This window comes from Symsagittifera roscoffensis, chromosome 4, assembly GCF_963678635.1.
Source record: "Symsagittifera roscoffensis chromosome 4, txSymRosc1.1, whole genome shotgun sequence".
Lineage (NCBI taxonomy): Eukaryota > Metazoa > Xenacoelomorpha > Acoela > Convolutidae > Symsagittifera > Symsagittifera roscoffensis.
Window position 1 is genome coordinate 2,679,911 of NC_087065.1, and position 14,133 is coordinate 2,694,043.

General features: G+C 46.1%; 1 protein-coding gene across 1 annotated transcript in view; it reads right to left on the minus strand.

Annotated features, from left to right (window-relative positions):
• Positions 1–14,133, minus strand: part of LOC134843608 (TBC1 domain family member 30-like) — a 551,730-nt gene that overhangs the window by 76,832 nt on the left and 460,765 nt on the right. The gene's annotated exons all lie outside the window — the stretch shown is intronic.

Below are 14,133 nucleotides of genomic sequence, written 5' to 3' on the forward strand. Positions count from 1 at the left end.
TTCGCCCGGAAGATACATATCGACGGATAACAAAACTAAGTCTTAAGACGACTGGCTAGCGTCTAAACAGAGCTTTGCATGTTTTTCACCGTCTCTACCAAGCCAGTACTTTTCGGTGGTCTTTCTTACATCGGGTCGACAAAAACGTTACTGCTCTCCGGCTTCGACCAGAACGCTCAAATTAACTGAATGTAACATTCGCCCGGAAGATACATATCGACGGATAACAAAACTAAGTCTTAAGACGACTGGCTAGCGTCTAAACAGAGCTTTGCATGTTTTTCACCGTCTCTACCAAGCCAGTACTTTTCGGTGGTCTTTCTTACATCAGGCTGACAAAAACGCTACTGTTCTCCGGCTTCGACCAGAACGCTCAAATTAACTGAATTACATGCAAAAATAGTGAGCTCATGGCTGGGTCTCAGTATCCCCAGACCACGAGGTCACTCCTAAAAACAGGGCTACTACTTATCATATTACTATTGTTTTTGTTCAGTAGATAAAAATCATCATCTCCATCGAAGATGGATCAACCCTTTCCCCCAACTCCTAGCACCTCATCCTTGTCAAAACGAATTAAGATCTTAATTAAATTCAAGTCAGGACATGACGGATGCTAAAATTCAATATAAGTTCATAAAAGTCCACGTCCCGAGACCCTTCCGGATTCTTGAATCCGGTGAATCAAGCTTCTTAATATCCAGTTCACAATAACTCGGAAGGCTGGGTTTTACCCTTCACCGTTGCTCGCAACGGCCTTGCAACTATTGTAACAGCACAATAGTTGCAACTCGGAACGTCCTCTGCTGTTCGATAGTTCGTTGTTGTTCTTTCAGTCTCGATTTGGTACTGTTCGTAATCGCAGAAAAAGTTGTTCTGTTTCTTTCTGCTATTTTAGCTAAAATGGCCGTCTCTGACGTTTCTCAGAAATATGACGTCATAATTCGAATTTTTAAAAATTAGAATTCCAGAATCTTCTAGCCTTCACCGTTTGGCTAATCGTTCAAATAACGTCCTTATCCGTTCTAAATCGCCAATTCGGAAGGCTTGCTGCTAAAATACCGAATTCTGCAGAGACTGCATTTTGGCCATTCTGGTCGAATGTCACATACTCCCCGGACAGTCCGGTCAATGTCCTCATTGAATCGCGCAATGTTCTAAATGGTTACAGTGTCATCGAACAGAATTTACAAAATGCACGAAATTACTTTTACCTACGTCACATCGACTCACTGCAGAATATAAATGGCATCATACTACATCACTATAGCCTTCAAATTCTTTCATTAATCTGCACATTGAGGATATGACTTAAGATAAAACATATTTTCTGACTTCCAGTGTCAATATCCCGATTGAAACTTTTTCTCCTAGATTTAAAAGGTGTTGGCTTGCAGGACAGTCCTGCCAACCAACAAGCTAAAATTATCCTACTATGCTCCTTCCCTTCGGAAATCTTGCTTGTTTATTGTCCTGAATATTAAAACTAAGAAACTTTGTGGTTAGAAAGAACAATGCAACAACCTCCCTCCTCAAGAAGTTACTCAAGTTTTTCATGTCACCACAAAGTTATCAGTCTTCCTAAGTGATTAAAAACAATCATGCAGGCTGAAATATTTAAATATACTCTTCCCTCAAGCCTCTCTAAATAAATAATAAGTGAGTGTCTCTAAAGCCACTTCAACTAAAACCAAAATGCAAATTTATAAATGCAACAATTTCCAAACTCAACTTAAATGTTTCAGTTTTCAATTACAACTTGGTTGCTTGGTTTCTCACTTGAGTTTTTCACACACATAAAACAATTCTGAGTTTTAACTTTTCTTCATCATCCCTTTGTTCTCTTCTTTTTTCGTCGTTTAGAAGTTCTAAAACTTCTAAATTCTTCTAATTTTCTTTCTTGTTGCCTCTTGTTTTCTCGACCATTCATCAATGCTCCATTTCCTCCTCCTGTGACGCTGACTCTGCACTCTCGGTCTCCGTGTCTTGTAGCACGTCATTGACTATCCTGACGCTGTTGGAAGCCGTCCTCCAACACTTCTGCTCTTCCACCCTCTGTTTACAGCAAGGTAGGGGATCCACGTTTGATTCTCTGTTTCTACAGAAGCTGTTGTGGAGACACAACGCCACGTTTCTTTCCAAATCTTCTTTCAGCATCTCTGCCTTCTCATTTCCACTACGCTCGCTCGTACTGGAAATTCTTTTCACAGCGGTGGTCACTGCATTCCGATGGGTCACGAAAGCTCGCTTGAAAATGGCAGAGTGTGCTGATATTCACTGTACACTCTGCCATGTTTCGACATATGCTTTTTCGCATACTCGTACAACCATGCAGTCATGTTAGCTCTGAACCATGGCATCAATCGTTTTCTTGCCCATATCTTCTTCACTTCCATCGGAATGTTTAGAACTTTGCACATTGTCTCAAAAAGATCTAAATCTTTTAGACAATCTAATTTCTGCAATTGTTCTCTCGTCGGTGCCTCCTGTCTATTATTTTCTCTCACATGAGCTTCCAGCCATCGTATCGCCATCATAACTCCCACTATCACTATTGTTATGGGCTGTGATGAATCTGGTAAACCCATGGAGAGCAGCTCTCCAGAGTCCCAGATCAACATCAGATTACTACGCTTGGGATACCACCAGGTCTGCAGCAAGCAGTGGCAAGGAAACTCGTCATGTGTCAACATGATGCTCCTCCAATTCCGTTTTCCCGAAGCTTCCAGCAATGGCTCCACTTCCATCATCACTCGGTGGATCTCATCATTCTCATCTACTGCATTGTAATCTGTGACAGTTGATCCTCTCTGTTTCTGTTTTTCAAAGTCACTGAAGTTCCCGCTCACATATCCCATGAACTTCTTTCCTAGTATTGACTCCAACTCCTCTTTGGTTCTTTCTGGGACTGCTGAGAAAATCTTACACAGTAACTCGTAAGACTTTTCAGACATTCTTGCCAACCTCACGCACTTCGGCACTGAAAAGGCTTGATCCACAATCGTCCTTGTACTCTTCACATCCACAGCTACGAAATGTACAGGATACTTGCTCTTGCACATTGGAGCCAACATTGAACCCACCAAATATCGTGCTCCTGATGGTCTACAATAAGTTTCGCTGTGTGTGATGTTCATCTCCGTTTCGATTGCTTCCCTCCATTTTCCTATATACTTCTGCTCAGTCTGCAGAACCCCTGGGAATACTTCTACGCTGATGGCTGTGACCATCTCATGTTTCTGTTCTAGATTCAATAGTGACTCTAAAGAACCAAACATGCTGTAGAATCCTAGTGCTGTCACTAGATTTACATCGGTTCCTCCATGGCAATCTGCTATCAGTTCCGTTTCCGTTCTTGCTTTCATCACTACATTTCCAAACAATACCGTCAACTGCTTGTGTTGTTTCTCCAGGGTTTTCACACAGTCTAGACTTCCACAAACGTGACCCTCTAGTCCACAGACTTCCACCAGACAGCTACCAGGTTTGACCCAGTCTTCTGGTCCCCAGCCAGGCAACTCCACTCTATCTTCTCCGTTGCTCTTAGAGGCTGTTGTCATCACATTATATATGATGTTGAGGTCACGCAGGTTACAGTCCACATTCAGTTCCCTCTGTATGTCCTGTGTCGCCCGTAATATTGAGTCAGCGTTGGGACTAGGACACCACGATGGCTTCATCAATTCCCACACTGCCATCAAGCTCGTTATCAGTAATTCATCTGAGAATCCCAACCCAAATTCCACTCTCTTGTCGGATTTTGGTACTGAAGGTGCAGTCACCTCTTCTTCCAAGACCAATCCCAATTTGGCCTGTGGATTGTTAACGCTCTTAGTCGTCACAATTCTGGACGTCCAGAATCTTAGTAACACCGCCTGCTCATAATCAAAGAAGCAATCACGTATGTCTTCACTCAGGAAAGGATTGTATGCCATCCCTATAATCCCGGATACATAGCTATATGACTTCTTCTTGATCGGTCCACAGTATTCACTGGATTTCGGCAATGCTCCCATAGATTCTTTAGTGAGCCTCAACTCCTTGTTTGAGAATCTCCTGATCTCGTCTATCTTTTTCATGGGTTCCAATTCCTCAGGTTCTTTCATGTTCACCCTCATCGGTTTACTTTGCTGCATATCCAGCATTGCTAGTAAGAACATGGCTTTCGTTCGTTCATCGCCTTCCTTCAACATTTTAACACAAGTGCTTAATGCAGGTATTGAGATCTGCTCTATCAGGAATCGAATGAAACAGAGAGCGTCTCTCCGCTTTGCACACGCTACTGCTGCTCCCTCCTGGACTATCAGATCCCTCAGATTCGTCATAAGGAAAACTTTTTCCTCTTTTGATCTCTTCCTTTCTTCTGAATCATATTCTTCGCGAGTCAGTCCCATCATGCACCAGGCGAGCCTGAGTTGTAATTCTGTCCTTACGTAAGGTACTGCCACGAGAGCATGTATTCTTGGCGTAGTCCTCATTTCCTCTTCGAAATACCTCAATACTACTGCTTTCCATGGGAGGCTCACCAACTGCTCGATCGTCTCCGCCTGTACGTCAGACGACGCCAAAGTTCCGTACGCCTTCTGCTTGAGGGTGGTGCCTTGCAACATTGTTTCCAGATAACCCTCCATGGCTTTTTCCTCTTCCAGGGCCATTACATGCCCTCTAGCCGAGTTTCGGCATTCCAACATCTCCATGTATCCACCGGTGGGTTCATCTATCGACACTGTCTCAGACACTGTCAGTCTGTTGTATTCCACTGGTGTTAGTTGTCCTGCAACACTTCCCTTTCCATGATTCATGGGAGATGGCTTGAAGTCCCTTATTTTACTCTCTCCACATTGACTGAGTATTTCCATTTCTAAAGTCGCTCCAGTCAGAGTGCGGTCACTCCTTTTGGATTTATAACCGGTTGACTTTAACCCCGCCATGAGAATGGGTGGCACCATCGCTATATCAGTTAATATTCTATCTGTGCCAGACAATTGATAATCACCTTGCCCCAAATCCACGACTTCCTCAACTCGTTTTCTTTTCGCTGAGTTCATCGATATTTCCGAATCCACTTTCGTCTTTCCAATCCTCTTCGGCATCACTCTGCTGCCTAACTTCATTTTCATCGCATTGATTTTATCAATCACCATTTTCGATCGCATCGTTCCTCTCCTGGTCCTTGACAGGTACACCACCTCTCCTTCATTATCCTGCGGTGTTATCTTGATGGGAGAATTCGCCTCACTCTCATCAGTGGCTGAGTCGATCAATAACTCACTCAGTCTCCCTTCACACTCATCAAGCTTGTCAAGCACTTCTCTCATCAAGGGTTGATTGAGACCTGTTTTGAGAATGGACTGGGTCCCATAGCTCTGAATCACAGTCCAGACTTCTTCCATGAACGCCACTCTGTCCAGCTTACATCCCGTCCTACTCTCGTGGTCTCGGTGATGTACTTCCCATTCTTCTTCGGGTAGCGTTCCCAAGAAAGGTACTCTGGCTGAGGCCTCTATTCTTCTCCTCCGAGGTGATTCCATGAGGATTCTCTGATCGTTATTTCTTGTATTGCCAGGAGAGCTGCTCTCCGGCAAATTCCGTTTCATCTCCTCAAAGGCTGACGGAGGTTCCAGTGTCGAGATGCCTTCATCCGCTGGCTCAGTCGTTTCCAACGTGTCTGCATTATTCTCAAGATCACTGAAGATATTGAAATCCAGGCTGGATGTTCCTCCTGTCGATGCCCTGTCGTCTTCCCCACCAGCTTGATCTTGTTGCATGGGTTCTTCCGTCTGACGGTTTCCACCCTGTCCGTCATCTCCTTCTGACTTGTCCCCATTCGAGTTCGATGGTCCTTGTTTGTCATCATCAGCTTCTTCCTAGAATCTCGGTATGAGCAATGTACCGGCTGATTTATCTTCCTCCTCTCCATGGACCACTTTAGTTTCTTCGCAGCCGAAGGGTGCTAGGAAAATTCTCGTCTGCAATATTCCCGCAACTTTCATCTCTTTTCTCACACTAGTCAGGATTACTGAGGCTTCAGGCAATTCAGTCCTGCCTCTCATCCTCATTGGAGCTGAGTCTAGTCGTCTCCATTCCTCATCAAATCCTTCAGGCTTGGGAGTAGCGGCGTTGCTTATTCGCCTTCTCGTCGCTTGATCCGTGTACGCAAATCGTGTGTACTGTAACACGGCGGCATTTCTCCCCACGAAGTATGGATCCATCGTCGCCGAGAAATTCCCTACTCTCCTTTCATTGTTTTCGAATGCTCTCAACCTAGGAGTTTGTACTACGGAGACTGCTCCGAGCAACATCCTTCTTATCAGAGGGAATTCAGGGATTGCTTCGGGTAGCTTCTTGTAATCGCCCCAGTCCTTCGTCTCTTCTCTCACCTTGTGATACGCTGCTGTGAGACGAGGCACTCTGGTCATTTCGCCATTCGTTTTGTCATAGGGCCTCAGATTTCAAAGCTTTGGAAACACCTCGATGTGCCCTCTTTCTACTTCTCCCATGCGGTCACAGAAGTGATCGTCAAAATTGATGACTGTCATCTCTGGCTCCGATATTTTCGCAAATAACAGATCTTCACTCATGAGCTCTCGCAATGCGTGCTGCTCACACCAGTTCAGTGTACTACCGTCCACTGCCGATATGAGGTTCAGGTGCAACACCGACCTCCTATATGCTTCCACTTTAACGTCAGGGAACGCAAAGGTGACTGCTGGTCCATAGATCACTGTCACGAACTCCGTGACTCCTCTGATCAGTGCCAAGGGATCGATTCTCATAGCTAAGCTCAAATCTGTTAACAGCGGCATGCCTCCAACATGTCGTCTAACATCTTCCTCTCTTTCAATTGTCTCGTCTTCTCCGGTTCCAAAGCGATTTTGCTGCAAGAGATACTGGATAAGAGTGTGTCTCAGGTCTCTTATTTTGTTCCACGAGTCTGTGGATTTCTTCATATCCAGATTCCTCACTCTCTCTTTCATCTGCTCTGGACAACGTGCCAGTTTCATCAGCCCTCCCAAGTTTCCGTGGGTTATTGCGATCAATGTCAAAAGTCCATCTAGTCGCAGGTTCTGTATTCCATCCGTAAGCAGTATCACCGGTCCTTTCACGAAATTCTCCGCTCCAAATGTCACAAACAGGGCTATTAATTCCACTATCGATACTTTCACTACCGCTTGGAGGAATTCCTTTATCAAGTAGTGCGAGACTTTCGGGTAGACTTTTGCTAAGAAGGACGCGGTCCATCCGGCTCCCAACCCTTCTAGCATGCTGTCTGTCCTTTCAAATCCCTCCTGTCCTTTCACTTCCTGGGTCCAGAAGGTTTCCAGAGTAATCTGACACATTCTGTTCACGAACTCAGCTGTCTTTTCTCCGGCATTTTCCGCCAGGTTCACCTCCTTCAACAAGTAGGCGTACATCTTAGTGATCATTACTGGGCCTTGCTGAAAAGCATCTGCACCCAATGCCGCTACTCTCGGATTCAGGTGTAGCCACTGGTTTGCTTCCGGCTTGGTTCTCAGCACCATCGCTTCCAGATGAGCTCTCGTCTCCAGTGAATTCTTTCTTCTCGTGTCTTCACTCGCCACTTCCATTGCTCGGAACCACAAGTCGTTGGACATTGCCGTAATCACTCGATGGTCGTCATCTATTCCTGGTTTCAGTTTGAGTTGCCGACTGAAGTTGGACAGTTCCAACCCCAGCACTTCGTCCAACACCAACATGTGTAGCGCGTGGTCCTTGAACCCTCTCATCGCGTTTGAGATATCTGACCATATTGCAGGCAGTTCAGCCTTAAGTGGCCTCAGGTTCTCCATTTCTATCATGCGATTCGGGGCTGATATGATCACATCATATTTTCCCTCCGAAAGTAAGGCTACCATTGCATACACAAATTTCAGTCCATCCGGGAGATATGCATATCCCGGAGACAACGCAAATACTACTCTCAACGTCACTTTGTTGAATGTTCCCTCCTTTGTCGCGTCTACCACTTCACCCATTGATTCTAGGATGTCTTTTATCGCGGGCCACACTGCGTTTTCTGCTGTTGCAGGATCTCTGAGCCTGCTCAGAAAACCTCTACTGTGTAGATGGTCATTGATGCCAGCAAACACAATCGTTATAGGGTTCATCTCTGTCTGCCTCTGTACCCCTATAGCCAATGACACTGATTGCAATAGGTCTAGGTCAACTGCGGCCAGCATTATGACGTCCGGCCAAAACAAAGACTTAGAGGTGTACACGAACTCTGAATTCGCTACTACCATGATTTTGGCCTTTCTCATTTCTGCTTTGTCGTAGGCGGCGAAGATGCTCTCATCTTTCTTTATTGCTGTCAATCCGCCATATCTCTGGGCATCACCATCTTGGTTCACTTGTTTTGGGTATACTCTCTCCTTCACATGACTAGGTGGTGTCGTCAGTTGCTTGAATATCTTCACGTGTTGTCCAATTGGCGCTCTCACCGTCAGGAATCTTCCTGGCCTTTCCTCACGATTCCTCTCCTCATGGTTCAATCTGACATCCTGCAACGGTCTTGCATTCACAGGTCCCATTGTGTTATTGGAGGGCAGTCCTTCCAAGTCAGCAAATCTTAAGGCTGTCGTGGAGCTGAAATTTATGCTAGCGGCTATCAACCAGTCTACGCCGGTTATTGAGTATAATCTGCTGACGGATAGCGTCGCTCCATTTAGCATCCTCCTTGCATCTTCGATGAAGCTTACTTTCTGCAGGTCCAGCTTCATCAGTTCTTCTTTGTATATGTGCCAGGGAGACGGCATGGGTCTAGACCATAACAATGAGCCTCTGTTCGGTCTCTCTTCTCGACTGCTACTCGTTGTCTCCGATCTAGTGTCTGATCTGGACGTGCCTGCTACTCCTTCGTTTGGTTGGTTGACGGGTCCTATCCTTCTCCTAGGATGAATTGTCCTCCTCGTCGGTGCTTCTCCCAACCGATCCTGCACGTCAGTTCTTCGACCTGATTCGCTGGAGCTTTGTTGCCGGTAATTTATTGCGGCTGGGACTGTACCCAAACGCGTTTCCAGGTTAGGAGGCACAAAGGTAGTGATCACCGTATCATTCACCGTTCCCTCTTCCTTCAGTACTCCTGTGTCAGAGAGTTCTGCTTCTAACTCGTCCAACCGTTCTTGGAAGACTCGATTCAACCAAGCTTGTCCCTCAATTGTGTCAAAGTGGATGCCATCCGAAGTCAGTCTGGCTTGCTCCATGGCTCTCAACTCGTGTTCAATGTCCATAAGGATCATTCTTCCGGCATTTCGATTTGCTAGGTTTCTTAAGATGTTGTTCCATCTCATGACTCCCTCGTTGTGCCTTCTTCCTGATGCTGTCAGGTTTCTTGCGTTCATTGGCACCGTGCAAACGGTCAGTACAGCGCAACTGAACTTCTGCCAGAGAGTGGTGAACAAACACACCATCATTGATTCCCACTGTGCTTCCTGCTCGTCTGATCCTTTGGAGATATCATTCGTCCCAACTAATATCATCACACTGGGTATCCTCCCGGGATTCATCAGCTGCACCATCCGGTACAATTGGGCAATTGTCGCGCCTCCAAAGGCCATCACCGTGGTGACCCATGAGGTCCTCAAATTCGTTAGCACTCGGACTAAGCTGTCTCCCAATATCAGGTGAGATGTCCCGAGTGGTGGTTGCTGCAGGTTCACAGCCGGGTTCCAGGTAGCTCGATTGAAGCAAGCTCTCGGATCTGTCTCCGGAACTCCCGTGAAATTATACTTTAATTGATTATTCTTCTGCACGTCCATTACACGAGACACTTTCTTCGCTGGCATCTTCCTTACTTTTCTCTCTGTGATCTTCGAACTCCCCCTGAGTGGCGTCACGTCACTTATCCCTTGTCTGATTATTGTCTGGGAGAGTTGTACTCTGCCCGTATCGTCAATCGTTCCATAGGGTGCAGTCACCCCGGAACCTGGTGCATTCTTGTTAGCGACCAATCGTCCAGCGGTCTCTATCAGTTTTCTCACTGTCTGTTCTACGACGGGATCACCCAAGGTGTCACTAGGATCCGGGATTGTTACTCGGTTCGTCTCTGCTGGAAGCCGTGTCTCCGTTGTTTGACTCATTTCTCGAGGTGTCAAGAGCTCCATCGGGGACTGCCCACGAGGAATATCCCTTGCAGGTATCACTTTCTCAATGGACGTCGTCAACGCCACCTGCTCCGATCGCTCTTTGTATTCCTGCCTTAAGCGTTCGATCTCTTGACCCTGCTTTTTGTTGCAGTCTTCAAACAACTTTCTCCACATGTCCCGGTCTTCCTCCATCGCCAGCATGGTCTTCGTCATATCGTCTAACTCCTTCTTCGTATTTCTCAACTGATCGTTCATCTCGTCCAGATCTTGTATGGTTTGGTTCGTCTGAACCTTTTGTGTTACTTTCGCCCCTTTTGGTGGCACAGCTACTCTCAGTGGTGAACCAGACGAGGTCGCCTCGCTGTTCATCTCCCGATGCATTCTCGTCAGCCCAGGTTTAGGCTTAGAGGGCATTGGCATCTCACCTGGTTGGTAAGTCCTAGAACTTCCCAACCCAGGCTCATTCGCCAAGTCACTCCCTGAGAGAGCCCCGTTTCTCCACCTCATCACTCTCATGTTCGGGCGGTCTAGTACTCCTCTTTCTCCATATGCTGCCATCAACAGGACTTCCGTGGGGCGGTCCCCACGGTTGTCGTGCCCCAAGATGTTAATCAGGGCGGTCAGCAACATGACCACCTCTGGGTCCTCCAGAGCGAAGTCTCGTTCGATCAGCCGACGATAGATCGCATCTACCATCGGTCCTACATATGCCTCTGCCAGGTCCATCAATTCATCCAGGTTGAAATTGTCCATACTGTTCTTTCCAAGTTTGATTTGATTTCGATTTCAAGTTTTGACTCAAGTGAGCAATTAAATGATCAATCAGGATCTAGAAAAGAAATCACGAATGTCACACTTGTCAATTTCACCCTAACATACATCGTTAAAATTTGCTTAAAGACAGTTCAGATAAAAAGATATTTATCCTAAAATTTATTAAAATCAATTGGTTTCTAAAATTTTGGAATTCGACCTAAGATTGGACAGTCCAAACTTTGGATCTATTCCCAAGATCGTCATTTAGTTGTTCATGGTCACTAACCCCTACTTACCCATGATCTTAATAACCTAACACATAACATAACATAACATAACATAACATGACACACATATCACATATTACATGTAACTCGGTCTTTGGCCTAACACCCTCTCGCTCATCACTCAGCCTATACTTAAGTAATATTTCTTATGTAGATACACTTGTATGTTCGTATCAGAGAATATCACGTGTACAAGCGCGTATAATTCCCGAGGATGCAGTCTTCCTCTATTTGGATCGTACACTGGAAGCGAAAGCTCCTTCACGTCCATTTCCACAAGGAAGTCCCTCAGCCTCGTCAAAGACAAGACTAGATTTTCTGGGTCCACGTGCTGCTTCTCTGTCGCCCTCGTTACCAAGAAGCATAAGTACTTTCCCGGTATCTGCGACACCGCCGGGGGTAAGGCTGCTACGCCCCCTATCCCTGGTCTTTGCTTCCAAAGGAATTCCACGTTTTTATATTCCCTCTTAAAATCTGCCGCTAGCGCCGTCCTAAAACTCATGTCTGCGGTGATAGCTACCGCACATGTTCTGTTTGTGAGTATGAAATCACTGTCTGTTAGTATTATGTTACTAGAATATTCATTTGGTAAATTAAAATATGACTCAACTACCCTGCCTATGTCAGGTTTCTTAGGTTCTTCACCTGTTTCTGCTTCTAAGTTTCCTGTTTCTCTTGCTATTCTCAATTTTTTTATTATCAAGTTTTCAGTGTGGGTAAGTCCTACCCCCACTCCCCGGACAAAAATATCCATCGGCGTCCCCGTCGATCGCATACCGGGTATTAAGTCAAGATTAGAAGCTGGAATGAGAAGTTGTCCTTCCTGGGCAGCCCAGGAAGGATCATCTCGTTCGGTCTTAATGTATTTCGCGCTTTCGCGATCTACGTCTTGAATCGTAACGCTGGTCTTTTCAGGGTCTGATGTCATTTCGTTCAGCCACTCTAAGACACGCAGGTTCGTCAGGTCTTGTTCATTTGACTGCTGTTGCTCATCGTTGAACTCCACCTCGGGTTTCGACCAGTCGTCAACCCACTCATCGTTGTGGTCATCGATTATGCCAATGTCCTGTGACACTGTTATTTCCTCTAAACCCACTACTTCCTCCACTATTTTCTTTAGATCTATCCTATCCACTACAAAGTCGTCACCGTAAGGATTGTATTTCTTTCTTAGTCTCGTCCCGTCTTTCTGACGAGTCTGCATCGTGAACGGAAGATCTGGTTCCATGTTCTTGGGAACCTCTGTCTGTTCGGAATCCTGCCAATCTTCCTCTGCGTAGGGCAAGGTTTCATCGTCCGCTTCGATCTGTTCGTTTGGATCCAGGTCCAATGGTGTATCCGTACCTTCCTCTACGACTTCGTTTCCATCGTTCTTCTCCCTGGTGCCTTTTTCATTGACCTCACAAGCAGGATCCATCATTAGATAATCCCCTTCTTCCATGTCTGCAGGTATACACCAGTCTTCTGTCGATGGATTGTGTGGCTTGATGTTCTCGTAGTGGGCGGCTCGGCCAGTACTCAGTCTATAAAAGCGTCCCTCTTGGTGCACCTCTGTAATCATGAAGGGTCCCCTCCACTTCTTCAGAAGCTTTTTTGTCCCTTTCGGTGGTATAACGTTCTGAAATACCCATACGTAGTCTCCCACCGAGTAAGCCTTTGCACCAGCTGCTTTCTTGTCGAATCTTTTCCTCTGCCTTGCCTGTGCCTGCTGAGTGTTTCGTCTACACAAGTCGTTCAACTCCTGTTGGCGTCTGATCACATCCCTTACGTAGACCTGTGGGGATGTTTTCTTTCCCTCATACTCTGGGTAGAAGAATGTCAAGGGTAAAGATTTCTCGTGTCCCGTCAGCATCATGTGTGGACTGACTCCAGTGGTGGAGTGTTGCGTGCTATTATAAGCTCCCATCACCTGTGGAAGGTATCTGTCCCAATCGGTCATATACCTGGAACAGTATACTCTCAGCATCGATACTAACGTCCTATTCTGTCTTTCCACTAAGCCATTCGTCTGAGGGTGGTATGTCGTGGAGTGAGCCTGAGCGACCTGTGACCGTCTCATAAGCTCTTTCGTAAGCTCGCCTACGAAAGCCGTTCCATTGTCCGATTGAAACGTCATTGGACATCCGTGTCTTGCTATCCAAGTAATTGATCAGGTGGTCGCATGTCTCTTCCGCTGAGGCAGTTATGCAGGGCACGGCCTCTGCATACTTCGTGAAGTGATCTATCATGACCAAGACTTGGTTGTAACCGCTGTCTGTCATGCATATCTTCTGGTGATCTATCTGCACCACCTCGTTGAATTCAGACGACTCAATTGATTGTAAAGGAAATCGCAACTTCCTAGGATCCTTGACCTGTTGGCATGACAGACATGCTGTCACCCATTTCTCGCATGCCTTTTTCATCCCAGGCCACTCAAAGCGCTTCAGGATCCTCTGATACACTTTGTCGATCCCTTGATGGCCCATCTGATCATGCGACCTGAATAATAGTTCTGTCTGATAGAGTTGCGGCAACACTATCGCGTTATATTTGTATAAGACCTTGTCTTCTTCTCTTCTCCTGCAAGCCACGATCCCGTCCTTGTTCAGATATAATCTCCCCTCCTTCTGCATGAAGTATTGTCTCAGGATCCTATAGCTGTCTTCTTCCAGGTCACCTTTGTCAGGTGCACCGTTTTCTATCCACCTCTTTAGGTTGCTTGTCATGCGATCATTTCTCTGCGCCCTTAGAAGGTCCGAGAGTCTGTATCTCGCCTTCAAGTACGTTTTCATGACTCTCATCTGACTGTTCAGCTCGTTGGGCTGATGTGTGTCTTCTTCCATCTTAACGCACCAAATCTTCGCCAACGGTTGTGTTTCTTGTTGAAACGGCTGAAGATCAGTCCTGACTACCTCTTTCTGCGGCAACAGGCTTATCGAACGTTTCGATACCGCTATCGTTTCTAAGTCATCCGCTGCGTTGTCAAAGACTCTTTCGCTTGG